Here is a 15,271-nt window from a genome sequence, read left to right on the forward strand (position 1 = left end):
AAAGAAAGAAAGAAAGAAAGAAAGAAAGAAAGAAAGAAAGAAAGAAAGAAAGAAAGAAAGAAAGAAAGAAAGAAAGAAAGAAAGAAAGAAAGAAAAAGGGAGTAAGAAAGAGAGAGGGGGAGGGAGGAAGGAAGGAAAAGAGAGAGAGAAAGGAAGAAAGAAAGAAAGAAAGAAAGAAAGAAAGAAAGAAAGAAAGAAAGAAAGAAAGAAAGAAAGAAAGAAAGAAAGAAAGGGAGAAATAAATAAAGAGGGAGGGAGGGAGGAAGAGAGAGAGAGAGCAAGAAAGGGAGAAATAAATAAAGAGAGAGGGTGGGAGGAAGAGAGAGAGAGAGGAAGAAAGGGAGAAAGAAAGAAGACCCTGCTGGAGTGCCTTATTTGGCAACATCACGGAACTCTTAGCAAATCCACTTAGAATTCCTCTCGGAATTAAGCAATTTCTCAACCTGGCTGTTTTCAATTGGAGAGTTAAGCATGTGCTTAAGTCTCTTGCCTAAAAAATGGCTGGAAAGGTCTGGCTGTACCTGACTGATGCCCCACCCAAAGTAGCTGTTTTGGAATTATTATTTTTTCCCCATCCCGTTTCGCTCTGTGTTGGGTGTGTGGAAGTGTCGGGATGCTTGTCTTCAGAGCGCACCTGGATGACCCAGAACTCAGAGGGTACATTTTGTGTCTGTTGCATGCAGAGGTTCACAGATAGGTTAACCATCTGTTTCCAGAGGCAGTGTGGATCCTCTTGGCAAGGGCATCGTGTTTGCTTTTAATCCCAGGAGGATTTCGTGGCTTACCACATGATTTACTTCTTGCATTCCCCCCCCCCCCAATCAAACCAGTTTCCAAAGTTTAACTATGCAGAGTCTGGGCAGGGTCCCCAAACTGTTTTCCATGCCCAGATGTGATCGGGATGTGAATGTCACAAGCCGTTCGCTGTTGGTTATCCTCGATTTGAAAAGGATACCTTGGAAAAGAGTGTGGATTGATCACTTTTATCAACCGTAGGGAATCTCAAAGCGGCTTCCAAACTCCTTTCCCTTCCTCTTTCCACAACAGACACCTTGTGAGGTAGGCGGGGCCAAGAGAGTTCCGAGAGAACTGTGACTGGCCCAAGGTCACCCAGCAGACTTCATAAGCAAGAGCAGGGAAACAAATCCAGTTCACTACATAAGAGTCCGCCGCTCGTGTGTGGAGGAGTGGGGAATCAAACCCAGTTCTCCAGATGCAAATCCGCCGCTCTTAACCACTACGCCACACCGGATCTACGATCTAACCCCTTTGTCCCTCCCAATAACAGTTTCGCCTCCCGATTGCAGCGTTGCTTTCAAAACTACATTCTTATCCGCTGACAAAGCGGACTTTAGCCGAGCGGGTTCAAAGTATTTTTCCAACCCGTGCAAGGTGTTCCCGTAGCCTCTTCCCACACTGCCAGAACTCGGTCTGAGTCAACTCAGTGCGTCATGGGTTCAGGAGGGAATACCCCTGGCCTCCTGGATCGTGGAAGGCCAGGAGCGGACTGAGCCGTCAGCACTTTCCCCACTTGACTGCCCCAAATGGCCCTTGTGTACTTCAGCTAAAACAGCAGCCTTGGGCGTGAAGAAGAAGAAGAAGAAGAAGAAGAAGAAGAAGAAGAAGAAGAAGAAGAAGAAGAAGAAGAAGAAGAAGAAGAAGAAGAGGAAGAGGAAGAGGAAGAAGAAGAAGAAGAAGAAGAGGAAGAGGAAGAGGAAGAGGAAGAGGAAGAGGAGGAGCAGGAGCAGGAGCAGGAGCAGGAGCAGGAGCAGGAGCAGGAGCAGGAGCAGGAGCAGGAGCAGGAGCAGGAGCAGGAGGAGAAGACGAATTTGGATTTATACCCCACCTTTCTCTCATGCAAGGAGACTCAAGGTGGCTTACAAGCTCCTTTCCCTTCCTCTCCCACATCAGAGGAGGAGGACTTTGGATTTATATCCCCCCTTTCTCTCCTGTAGGAGACTCAAAGGGGCTGACAATCTCCTTTCCCTTCCCCCTTCACAACAAACACCCTGTGAGGTAGGTGGGGCTGAGAGAGCTCTGAAGAACTGTGACTAGCCCAAGGTCACCCAGTTGGCGTGTGTGGGAGTGTACAGGCTAATCTGAATTCCCCAGGTAAACCTCCACAGCTCAGGAAGCAGAGCAGGGAATCAAACCCAGTTCCTCCAGATTAGATACACGGGCTCTTAACCTCCTACGCCACTGCTGCATTTATGCCACAGTTGTTCAATCTGGAAGGTGCCACAAGACTCGGGGCCGTTTTCCTCAGAGCAAACTAAGAGCCAGTGTGAAATTGTGGCCACAGCAAAAGTTCCCAACATATCACCCATGGGCACCATAATGCCCACTCAGTGTTTTCAAGAACTCAATCTTCTTAAGGCTACTGCATTTTTAAAAAAATTACAATATGATGTTTTTCTGTGCACCTGGTGTGTTTGGAAGAAACTTTTTCTAAAGGTTAGACACATATACAAGCACAGGATGCTTAACGGCCTTCTATTCCAGACGTGCCAAATTCACGTTGTGCCAACTGGAACCACATTATTTCCCTGGGGCCAATAAACATCTTGGGTGCCCAGTGTATTTTTTTTTTTTAAGTTTCCTCCCTTACAAAGCACGCTTTTAAATGCAACGTAGGACTTCTGTTACCTGGACCTGTTTCTACCTTGATTTCCATTCTGAATTGGTCGGAGTCAGGGAAGGGCAGGTGGTATAAATCCTCTTTATTCTTCCTATATGCAATTGCTTGGAAATGCGCCCTGTTGGTTTCAAGTAATGCAATATGGCCGTTATTGGGACTGTTCAACATGTACTATTGGAATGTCCAATGTACGAGTCGTTACGCTCTATATACATCTGTCCAAGAGAGAGAGCTCAAACGATGTCAGGCTACCATCTACTATGAATTTTCTACTCAACGGTTCCTGTGATCTCATATGTGAGAATGTTGCGAGTTTTTTGAGGAACTATTTGGTCAGGCGCAATCATTGCCTACATAGTAGTAACGGCTAAATTATTTTATGTGTGCGGGAATGTTGTGAATGTTCAAAGTTGTTTTAATGTATTTTAATATTTTAATGTCTCATTTAGTAGATAAATGCCCCTTTTTACTAACTAATAATGCCAATAAAGGCTTTGGAATTGGAATTGGTTTCAAGAGGACAGTTCTGCAAACCATACGCGTGTTTAAAATTGAGTCTAAGGCTCATTCCGCACATGCAGAATAATGCCCTTTTGAACTGCTTTCAGTGCTCTTTGAAGCTGTGCGGAATGGCAAAATCCACTTGCAAGCAGTTGTGAAAATGGTTTGAAAACACATTATTTTGTGTGTGCGGAAGGGGCCTAATATATACCTACTTGAGGAGCCTTCTGCCGAAATACTAAAGAAACAATGCATTCGGCGGTGCGCATTACTGTCATCTTTAAAAACTGTTGCCTATCTAGGTAGCTAACCCACAAACAGGATTCTTTGGCCATTGCTCAGACTAAGAAAACATTTATTTGTATTCTTGCTACCTGGTCTCCAAAATATTTTGCACAATGTACTCTTGGTACAAATCAATCAATCTGTCCTAAGACCATAAATGTTGTTTTGAAGGAATAGACCCCAAAGTCCATCAAGTCCAGCATTCAGTTTCCGACAGTGGGCAGCAAGATACTTCCAGAAGGCTGTCAGTTGGGACCTGGTTGGTTGCTCTTAGCATCTATGATATACTGCCTCTGTCCATGCAGTCTCAACTTACCCATATGGTCAATATCTGGCTGTTGGGGGTTTTCCTGGCTATGTGGCCATGGTCTGGTAGTTTTTCGCCCACATCTATGACTGGCATCTTCAGAGGCACATCACGGTGCGATGCGGCATGATTTGATCAATGTCCTTTATGAAATTGTCCTTCTAATTATTGTTTTCAAACACGAGGCCAACAACAGTTGAAGAAGAAGGAGGAGGAGGAGGAGGAGGAGGAGGAGGAGGAGGAGGAGGAGGAGGAGGAGGAGGAGGAGGAGAAGGAAAAGGAAAAGGAGAAGAAGAAGAAGAAGAAGAAGAAGAAGAAGAAGAAGAAGAAGAAGAAGAAGAAGAAGAAGAAGAAGAAGAAGAAGAAGAAGAAGAAGAAGAAGAAGAAGAGCTGGATTTATATCCCCCCTTTCTCAAAGGGGCTTACAAATTCCTTACCCTCCTCGCTCACAACAAACACCCTGTGAGGTAGGTGGGTCTGAGAGAGCTCAGAAGAACTGTGGAACATTGCAGGTACATGTAAGGTCCAGTTGAATGTCCTGCCTGGGAACCAGTCGCTTTTTTCTCCCAATGGTGGCCCATTCCTGTCAGAACATGCGTGAATGTTTAGATGAGCAAAATCTAAATGACAGCTGGACCCTCCTTCTAACAGGTGCCGTGTGCAGATTAGGACCGAGTGCACAGCTTGTACCGTGTGCAAGCCTGATAAGGTGAGGGCACCCGATTGGTACCACTTTCGTATATAGTTAGCACAGACAGCAGAGTGATGTGTGCCTGAAAACACCTGTGGTCTGGCGAAGCACTTTGTCAGTAGATAGCAATAAATAGAACTGCACTGGTGACTGTGTGTCTGTCTGTTCTTGTCTACATTGCGTCCTGCAAGGTGGTCTACTCCGAGTAAATCCGCTGCTTCAACAATTCCTTGGGTGCACTAGTGCCAGTAAACCTCCTTGCACCGTACAAAAGCATTACCGCTCAGAGGTGTATCTAGGGTGGCCTAAGGCATGGCAGGTGCCTGGGGCACCACAGCAGCCCACACTCCACAGCCTCCCAGCAGCCACCGTTAAACTGTCCTGCTCCAAACTCCACATGAAGTTTGAAGGCAGGGCGCGCTATCGAACACTGAACTCAGACGAACTGAGCTTGGTGTCCAACTGGGCTTGCCCCATCCTCAAACCCCACGTGGAGCTGGAGGGGACTGGTAGTAGCACTGCCCTGCAGGCAATTTTTTACAGACACACACCCCTGCGACCATTGGCAGATCTGCAACTTCCGCTCCGACCCTCTCTGACAGAAGGAAGGGAAGGATGTTGTCTTGGAGTTGCCTGACTCAGATTCAACCGGTGCCCCGTTCCTCAGTCTCCCAAGGAGCACCCACCAGGTCACTCACAACAAACTCCGTTCCTGGCTGACTGAAAGAGCTTCTTTAAAGCATCCGAGCAGCCGCCAAGGAAGCAATAGCCCGAAGGAAGAAACCTGTGAAACGGATAAATCAAAGAAGATAAACAGAGCATCGGCAGAACACTGTGTGGAGTTTCAGAGTGTCCTTCTGGTGCCAGCCCATCCTTTTGTTGCCATTATTTATTGTGAGATGTTTTAAGCTTCTGTGAAAAGAAGAAGGAGGAAAGGAAGCATTCTTAATTAATGACAAATATTGTAAGAACTTAAAGAACTGGGGGGGGGGGGGGGTAAACAGAGGAAATCTGCCCTTCTTGTCCCTGAACCGAGAAGTCCTAGGGTTCAGCATTTGGAGGAGTGTTCAAGTTCTCTAGGGTTGGCTGGTCGCTTAGATCCTAACCTGCTTCACATCCTAACTTACCTGCTGGAGGACAAACCAACAGATTGTGTGTTGCCGTGAACTCTTTGCAGGAAGGGTCCAATCAAAGCAAAAGACGGAAGAATGCAGTAGGTTGGTGGCCCGGTTTGATGGGTTGCTGTTCATCCGATAAGGGAGCAGGGGGGTGGGTTTGGAAACAGCAGAGACTTCACTGTGGGGCCTCTGTTATCTGAACATCAGTTGTAATCAGTGGTGTAGTGACGGGGCTGCAGGGGGGGGGCAGGAGCCCCGGGCGCCCCTTCTTTGGGGGCGCGTTGCAGGGCCGTGCCCGCTCTCGCACAGTCTCTTACAAGAATAATTCCTGGTAAGTGGAAAGCAAGCACAGCACAGGAGGGTCTGAATTCAAATTCTTCTTGCAGGCGGGCTCAATTTTATCTGCAGCAAGTCTTTTCCAGGGTGAGCCTGACCGTGCGCTTTCTCTGGCCTCGTACATTCAAGCACGATCAACCAGAAGCTTAAAACCGTTTTACACTTCAAACAGATTAAAATAACAAGGAAGCCATTCCTTCCGCGGAGCAAACGTACTGGTTTCTAAGCTCTGGGGCCGCACATGGTTGGTGGACGGCTGCAGTCGGAGGGAATGGTCAATGGCACCGGCTTCGACTCCTAAAACCTGAGAAACAGAAGCACCCCTTGAAAAGTGTCAGATTTCTAAATTGCACAGGTGGGGTGAAACGGGACGCTTCCTTCTCTGAGGCATGTGTGCCTAATCTGAGGAAGATTTAGTTTTGAGCGAACTTTTCCTGTTGTTGATTTAAGCTGCTCTTTCTTAGTTACGTAACCATGAACTCAGGCCTGACTGTACAACAGGTTGTGAGTATTGTCGATACTTCCTGATCTCTGCCTTTCCCTCGTAGGTCGGCCTGCTCTGATGTCGCAGCGCCGGACCAGGTTCCAAAGCCCCATTGTCTTCAGCTGCCATTGGCTCACCAGCTCTGATGTCACAGAGGTCTCAACATTCCATCACCTTTGGTTGCCCTTTAGTTGGGTCGTGATTCAGTGGCAGAACATTGGTTTGACATGCTCAAGGCTCAAACCCTGGGATCTTTACTTTAAAAGGTCAAATGGAAGGTGAAACACCTCAACCTAAAACCTTGGAAAACCCCTTATCGATTGCAGGAGACAGTACGGACTTTGATAGACCAACAATTCCACTCAACGTAAGGCAACTTCACTGTATGCCGCTGGTCTAGGGTGCAACCCAATAGAAAATACACTAAAGAAGGCTGGTTACTTTGAAATGAAGTCTTGTTATAAGTATACTCTGTGTCCAAACCGACAAACATTACAAAAGTACCACAAGATATGTGAAATACAGGCCCTAAAAGTCCTGGGCAGTACAAAACATCCGCTAAGCCAGGGGTGTCAAACTAGCGGCCCACCAGATGTTAATGAACTACAATTCCCATCAGTCCCTCCCAACATGAGCATTGGCAAGGGCTGATGGGAATTGTAGTTCCTGAACATCTGGAGGGCCACAAGTTTGACACCTGTGCGCTAAGCTAACCGGAACCCAGATGTGCACCTATCTCGAACAACCTTCAAGGTTAATGGAACATTAATTCCATATGTGTGCTTCCAAAATGTACAAAAGTTTGTTAGTAGCCAGTGTGGTGTAGTGGTTAAGAGCCTATGGATTCTAATTTGGAGAACCGGTTTGATTCCCCACTCTTCCACATGAGTGGCAGAGGCTTACCTGGGGAACCAGATGTGTTTTCACACTCCTACATTCCTGCTGGGTGGCCTTGGGCTAGTCACAGTTCTCTCAGGACTCTCTCAGCCACACCTGCCTCACAAGGTGTCTGTTGTGGGGAGAGGAAGAGAAAGGAACTTGCAGGCCACCTTGAGTCTCCTTACAGGAGAGAAAGGTGGGGTATGAATCCAAACTCTTCTTCTTCTTAGAATGGCAATAATCTGAAACTGTCAGGGACTACACTATGGAGGAGAAGTCGATCTATGGCTACCAATCTTGATCCTCCTTGATCTGAGATTGCAAATGCCTTAGCAGACCAGGTGCTCGGGAGCAGCAGCAGCAGCAGCAGGCCATTGCTTTCACCTCCTGCATGTGAGCTCCCAAAGGCACCTGGTGGGCCACTGCGAGTAGCAGAGTGCTGGACTCGATGGACTCTGGTCTGATCCAGCTGGCTAGTTCTTATGTTCTTATGTTCTTACAGTCGGCTCTGAAAAGTCTGGCTGCTGCAAAATGTCCTTCAACATTTTGTACAGCACTGGATTTTTACCTCAGTCATCCAGAGACTAGTTGTAATTCTAAGAGATGCCCAGGCCCCACCTGGAGGTTAGTAAACCAAGGAACCGGAAATCGAATTCACTCTGACGAAGAAACCACCAGTGTGCCTTCAGTGCCAGAAAAATAAAATTCTGGCCTTGGCACGGCCGGTGTCAACGCCAACCCCAAGGCCTCTGGTGTGCTTAGTCACAGCGATCGAGCCACGCCACCTGTTTTTCTCAGCCCCCCCCCCTCCAGCGACGCACACAGCCCAAAGGGCCGGGCTCTTTGGTTTACGCACTTTGCGCGTTCTCTGGGGTGTGGTGAGACTCCTGGAAAGGCCAGCCTTGAACGAGGTCCCTGTCGCTCAAACCTGCAATGAGTTAATAATTAGTTGCTCCCACCAAGGACAAATCGAATGCCTTTGCCAGGTTCGGGCTGAGAACGAAGCCTTAAGGAAGAAGCCCGGGCGGCAGTCAAGGGAGAGGAATTAGACACGGCTGGGCCAGACAAATCTCATGCCCTGCCCACCAAGACAGGCTGCCAACTTGGGTTTTGAAATTCCTGGAAACTGAGGGTGGGGTGAAGACTGAGAAGTTCAAGGTTTAGGGCCATAACCCACCATAACCCACCCTCTAAAGCAGCCATTCAGCGCGTGAATCTCCTTTTCCTTCTTCTCCTGAGAATCAGCGTGGCATCGTGGTTAACAGTAGGTGCACTCTAATCTGGAGAACCGGGTCGGATTCCCAGCTCTGCCACTTGAGCTGTGCAGGCTTATCTGGTGAACCGGGTCAGCTTGTGCGCTCCCAACACACGCCAGCTGGGCGACCTTGGGCGAGTCACAGTTCTTCGGAGCTCTCTCAGCCCCACCCACCTCACAGGGTGTTTGTTGGGGGCAGGGAAGGGGAAGGAGATTGTAAGCCCCTTTGAGTCTCCTTAACAGGAGAGAAAGGGGGGATATAAATCCAAACTCTTCTTCTTCTTCTTCTTCTTCAGCCCGATGGTTGTGGGCTGTCCTGGCCCAGGCAGTGTACAGGTCTACCTGGTTAAGAGCTCGTGTATCTAATCTGGAGGAACCGGGTTTGATTCCCAGCTCTGCCGCCTGAGCTGTGGAGGCTTATCTGGGGTATACTCCCACACACGCCAGCTGGGTGACCTTGGGCTAGTCCCAGCTTCTCGGAGCTCTCTCAGCCCCACCCACCTCACAGGGTGTTTGTTGTGAGGGGGGAAGGGCAAGGAGATTGTCAGCCCCTTTGAGTCTCCTGCAGGAGAGAAAGGGGGGATATAAATCCAAACTCTTCTTCTCCTTCTCCTCCTTCTCCTTCTCCTTCTTCTTCATGAGTGGGCTAAGCTCCCATCTCTACTCCCCAATGGGGACAGTTAAAAACAAATTTGAGACTGCCAGTTTGTTCGCATTCCCATCCCTACCCCCTACCCTCTTCTGTTGACTCTCTTGTCCCTGTTCAGGAGTGATGGCTTGTTTTCACTTGGCAGCGAAGTAACCGGCTGTCTCTGATCTACGCTATACAATAAGGCTTCTATCTGGGGACAGGTTTCCCATCCACAGAGGGCCATTTAATAGCTGGCTTGGGCCTTGACCTCAAAGCTACCGGCCAAAAACCTGCCTGTCTTTTTCCACTGCATTCTCAGCCCTGTCTTTTTCCACTCGCAACCCCTCTTTAGATCCAGGCTGGGCCTGATCTCTTGGCCCTGGCAGCCCTCTTTTTCACACAACCACATTCCCACCCACCCTCAATCACCTTCGATGCCCACCTGACCTCTGCAACGCCTCTCCCTTCCTGTTTTCCAACCTACTTCTGTACCATTTCGGCCTCTGGGTTTCCTCTGACCCAGGCCAAAACCTTCTCTCATTTCCTGTTTTGCTGCCCAGTGGCTCCTGGGGGGGGTGGGGGGAGGCAACCCCCTCTCTTTCCCATAAAGCTAATCTCCCTCTTGAATGCCATAAAATTGCTATATGGCAACATAGGTACCAAGGTTCAGAACTTCCCCTGTAGTTCCAGCCTGTTCGGCAGTGGAATTCACTGCCTCGGAGTGTGGTGGAGTCTCCTTTGGAGGTTTTTAAAGAGAGGCTGGATGGCCATCTGTCAGGCGTGCTCTGATACCCTGTTTCCCCGAATATAAGACATCCCCGGAAAATAAGAAGTAGTAGAGGTTTTGCTGAAGTGCAAAATATAAGGCATCCCCCAAAAGTAAGACGTAGCAAAGTTTTTGTTTGGAAGCATGCCTGATGAACAGAATACAGAAATATAAGACATCCCCTGAAAATAAGACATAGCACATCTTTGGGAGCAAAAATTAATATAAGACACTGTCTTATATTTGGGGAAACACGGTAGTGTGTTCCTACACTGCAGGGGGTTGGACTTGATGGCCCTTGGGGCCTCTCCCAACTCTATGATTCTATGATTTCCATCGATTTCCCTCTCAGGACTTTGGAGAGCGCCCTTCCATCCCAAAGGAGCTGTTATTTAGTACCAACCACCCTCTTCAAAAGCTTCCTTGGTGGTCTCCTATTCATGAACCAAGCAGGGGCTGACCCTACTTAGCTTTTGAGATCTGATGGGTTTGATCCAGCTAGCCTGAGCTATCCCGGTCAGAGTGGAGTCCTGCCACATACCCAAAATAACCCCTGAATAAGACAACCCTATTGGGCAAGGCACGAAAATCCCTCAAAACGAATGAGTCATTCTCGCACAGTTCCTTATAATCTTGTCCAAAGCTGACATCAGTATGCACGGGGTTCTTACACACAGCGTCCAGTGGCAGGGCACACCAAGTCCTGATGGATTTGAACATCGTAAACACACCTTGTGCTTCTAAAGCATCATCTTTGGCAGAAAGTGCTGCCAAGTTGCAGCCGAATGATGGCGACCCTGTAGTGTTTTCCAGGCAAGACATAAACAGTGGGTGGGTGGGTGTGTGGGTGGGTGTGTTCCCCTTGTCTGCTTCTGTGTAGGAACACTGGCTTCGGTTCTAAGATCTGACGAGATCAAGGTAGCCTGAACCAGGTCAGGGGTATTTTAAGGTTGGAAAACATGCAGCCGAGGACAAATCAGGCAATCAAGGATTGGAGCACCTTTCCTAATAGGAAAATCTAAAGAGTTGGGGGCATCTTAGTATAAAGAGAACAGGATTAACGGGAAGAGACACGAGATGAGTTTATGAAATTACACATGGGGTGGAGTAAGAGGTAGTTTGTTCTCTCCCTCCCGTCATCCTAGATTTCACGACCATTCAAAGGAACTGAAAAACAAAAGGAAGTACTTCTTTAGTTGCCAGCTGGTTAAAATGTGGGATTTGCTACCAGAGCTTTCAGAAATCGTTGTTGTGGGTTTTCCGGGCTGGGTCTCTCTGCCTCACTTCTCTCTGTGACTTCTCTCTGTGACGCACCTCTGAAGGTGCCAGCCACAGATGCAGGCAAAACGTTAGGAACAAGACCTACCGGACCACGGCCACACAGGCCGGAAAACCCACCACAACCAGTTGAATCCGGCTGTTAAAGCTTTCGCCAATTGGCCATGCTGGCAGGGGCTGATGGGAATTGTAGTCCATAACATCTGGAGTGCCAACGGTTCGCCACCACTGCTAGGGGCTCTGGGCAGTGTACAAACCAGTAACAACAAATCAACCAGCTCACCATAAAACAATCAATAACAGTTAAAATCATTCTAAAAAACATTCCAATAACTCCGAAAAACATTCTAATTTCAGTAATTTCAGTGTTTTTGGGTAGCCCAGCTCAACGGCGGTCGCTTATAGATACAGTTCCAAAGATGGAATGGAATAGAGGGGACGGCACCATCAGCGGCTGGCCTCCCCCAGAGCCCGGCGGAACAACTCCGTCTTGCAGGCCCTGCGGACCGTTCTAGGTCCCACAGGGCCCTGATGGTAGGGGGGAAGATTGTTCCACCAGGTAGGGGCCAGGGCACTAAAGTTCGGATCATGGAGGGGCCCGGGTTGTTTACAGGCACCATTTCAACAACCGCTTCTGCCGAAGCGGTGCGAACCGGCTGAATCCCGCCACTGGACAGACCCCATGATGAAGAAGAAGAAGAACAAGAAGAACAAGAAGAACAAGAACAAGGAAAAGAAGAAAAAGAAGAACAACAAGAACAACAAGAACAACAACAAGAAGAAGAACAAGAACAAGAAGAAGAACAAGAACAAGAAGAAGAACAAGAAGAAGAACAACAAGAACAACAAGAACAACAAGAGGAGGAAGAGGAGGAGGAGTTTGGATTTATATCCCCCCTTTCCCTCCTGCAGGAGACTCAAAGGGGCTGACAATCTCGTTTCCCTTCCCCCCTCACAACAAACACCCTGTGAGGTGGGTGGGGCTGAGAGAGCTCCAAAAAGATGTGACTAGCCCAAGGTCACCCAGCTGGCGTGTGTGGGAGTGTACAGGCTAATCTGAATTCCCCAGATAAGCCTCCGCAACTCAAGTGGCAGAGCTGGGAATCAAACCTGGTTCCTCCAGATCAGAGTGCACCTGCTCTTAGCCACTGCTCTTAGCCACTGCTGCTCCCCTCCAAGGGATCCATTTTCTCCAGGACAACGGATCTCTGGAGTTCTGGGGGATCCGCTTGTCCCTCCTGGCACAGACTCAGGGGAGGGGAGTCTCACATTATAAATCCGAGACTTGAGAGGTTAACAAGGAAGAGGTGACGGAGTTTACGGCCACCGTGACTTACTGTAAAAAACCACCTGTGACAGTGAATATTCCTCAATTTCTCTTCTTGGCAACCGGGACAGCTTAATCTGCCACGGAGGATGAAAAGGCTGGATTCCTGGCCGACGGCCAAGACTCCCACGCGGCCTGGAAACGGCAGCTGAGCTGTACCGATGCCGGCCTTCTCCTGTTGCAGGGCGGGCTTCTGGGCGTTGCAGCCATCAATCAAGCGCTGAGTGCATTCCTGAACCAGTTGCCCTTGACTGGGAGGGCACCCAAGACTGGAGGGAGACCATCAGCTTGAAAACGTGCCCGAGAACAGACACAGCTGGGCGTGAGCATTGGAAGAAACCCGCCGGCTCAGACCAGTGGTCCATCTAGGCCCGAGCCCTGTTCCACACAGCAGGTAACCAGTTGTCCCGGAAGAGCAATAAACAAGGCCAAGACCTTCCCCTTAGGCTCCCTCCTAGCTCTGGGTTTCAGAAGTTTCCTGAAGTTTCCAGAAGTTTCTCTTGACTCCCTTTGGGTGGTAGCCATACACACAGCAGGTAACCAGTTGTCCTGGAAGAGCAGTAAACAAGGCCAAGACCTTCCCCTTAGGTTTCCTCCTAGCTCTGGGTTTCAGAAGTTTCCTGAAGTTTCCAGAAGTTTCTCTTGACTCCCTTTGGGTGGTAGCCATAGATGGCTCTATGGATCAGCCCAACCCCCTTAAAGTCATCTGTGCTCTCGGCCATCGATACCTGCACAACCTAATTTCTCATTGTGGGAGAGTAGCCCCTCTCCCACCACCCAGCAGCGAACTTTTTGATGCAAACCCAAAGACTGTACTATCTGAGACTTTTAAGGAAACAACAACTGAATGGAAAACTCCTGGTGTCCTTTTACCGCTGTGCTATAGAGAGTGTCTCAACCTACTGCATCTGGGTATGGTTCTCCAGTTGCACAGTGGCAGATAGGAAGGCGCTCCAAAGGGTGATCACTACTGCACAGAGGATTATCGGCTGCCCTCTCCCCTCCTTGGAAGAACTCTATAATTCCCGAAGCCTAAAGAAAGCCCCAAATATTCTGAGAGACCCGTCTCATCCGGCACACTCTCTTTTGGAACTGTTACCATCCGGCAGACGATACAGGGGCTATCAAAACTAGGACAAAGAGGCTTAGAGACAGCTTCTACTCTAGAGCTGTGGTGATGCTGAACAGCGGGGCTTCGTGTTGATGTGTTTGGGGCTGTGTAGGGATGGGTGGAGGAAGGGGAAAGTGAGGATGGGGTATGAGTCTGAAACTGTGTGCATCGAGGAATGCTGCTGTAAATTTCTGTAAAAGGAGTGGGGAATCAAACCCGGTTCTCCAGATTAGAATTCTCCTACTCTTAACCACTACACCACCCTGACTTTCAAATATGCTGGCAGTAGAAAGTGTCCATCCGCTGTCAGTGGACTTATGGCCACTCTGCAGATTTTCAAGGCAAGAGCCAAACATCAGGGACTGGCCATTGTCTGTCTGTGTGTTGCCACCATAGACTTCCTTGGCGGTCTCCCATTCAAGCACTCCCTGGGACTGACCCTGCTTATTTCACATCTCAAAAAGGATATTGAGGAGATAGAAAAAGTGCAGAGAAGGGCAACGAGGATGATTGAGGGACTGGAGCACCTTCCCTATGAGGAGAGGCTGCAGCGTTTGGGACTCTTTAGTTTGGAGAGGAGACGGCTGAGGGGGGATAGGATTGAAGCCTATAAAATTATGCATGGGGTAGAAAATGTTGACAGAGATAATTTTTTCTCTTTCTCACAATACTAGAACCAGGGGGCATCCATTGAAAATGCTGGGGGGAAGAATTAGGACTAATAAAAGGAAACACTTCTTCACGCAACGTGTGATTGGTGTTTGGAATATGCTGCCACAGGAGGTGGTGATTGCCACTAACCTGGATAGCTTTCAAAGGGGCTTGGACAGATTTATGGAGAAGTCGGTTTATGGCTACCAATCTTGATCCTCTTTGATCCTCTGCCTTAGCAGACCAGGTGCTCGGGAGCAACAGCCGCAGCAGGCCCTTGCTTTCACATCCTGCCTGTGAGCTCCCAATGGCACCTGGTGGGCCACCGCGAAAGTAGCAGAGAGCTGGACTGATGGACTCTGGTCTGATCCAGCTGGCTTGTTCTTATGTTCCATGTTCTTGCTTCCTGAGATCCACCCAGACTGTGGCTAGACTGGGTCATTCAGGTTAGGGGCCACGACAGCACAGCTGTATACTTACAGGCATCTGTGATGGGATAGTTGAAAGCCAAGCTTGTCAACTTTTGCCTGAGTTATTCAACCCATTAAAAAAAATAAGTTGGCAATGCCAACCGTTGGCAAGCTCGAGAAATGATGGGAGAGGGAGGGGAACAGGTGGCCAAGAACTCCTAGAAGAGCGTACAGGCTTATAAAAAATATGCAGTTTTTTTTAAAGGTACAGATAAGGAAATACTTGGAAACTCCAAGATGTTCCAGTCAACAGAACCCAGTCAGAAGACAAGCCCTGGGTGTTCAAGAAGAAAATGCGAGCTTCTGGGCCAACACCCTACAGGTCATCAACCAAAGTTACTCCCCCCCCACCCAAGTTTCAGTTTCCAGATTAGTTGTGCTCAAATTTCCTGCAATTAGCAATTACATTGGGCTGCTTTCATCCTCCAAATGTGAAAAGCCTTGTAATTTCAGAAGGAAGAGACACAGGGAAGGGTACTGGGGAGCAGCGGCGGCGTAGTGGTTAAAAGCAGGTGCACTCTAATCTGGAGAACCGGGTTTGAT

The sequence above is a fragment of the Sphaerodactylus townsendi genome, linkage group LG15 (assembly GCF_021028975.2).
Source record: "Sphaerodactylus townsendi isolate TG3544 linkage group LG15, MPM_Stown_v2.3, whole genome shotgun sequence".
Taxonomy (NCBI): Eukaryota; Metazoa; Chordata; class Lepidosauria; order Squamata; family Sphaerodactylidae; genus Sphaerodactylus; species Sphaerodactylus townsendi.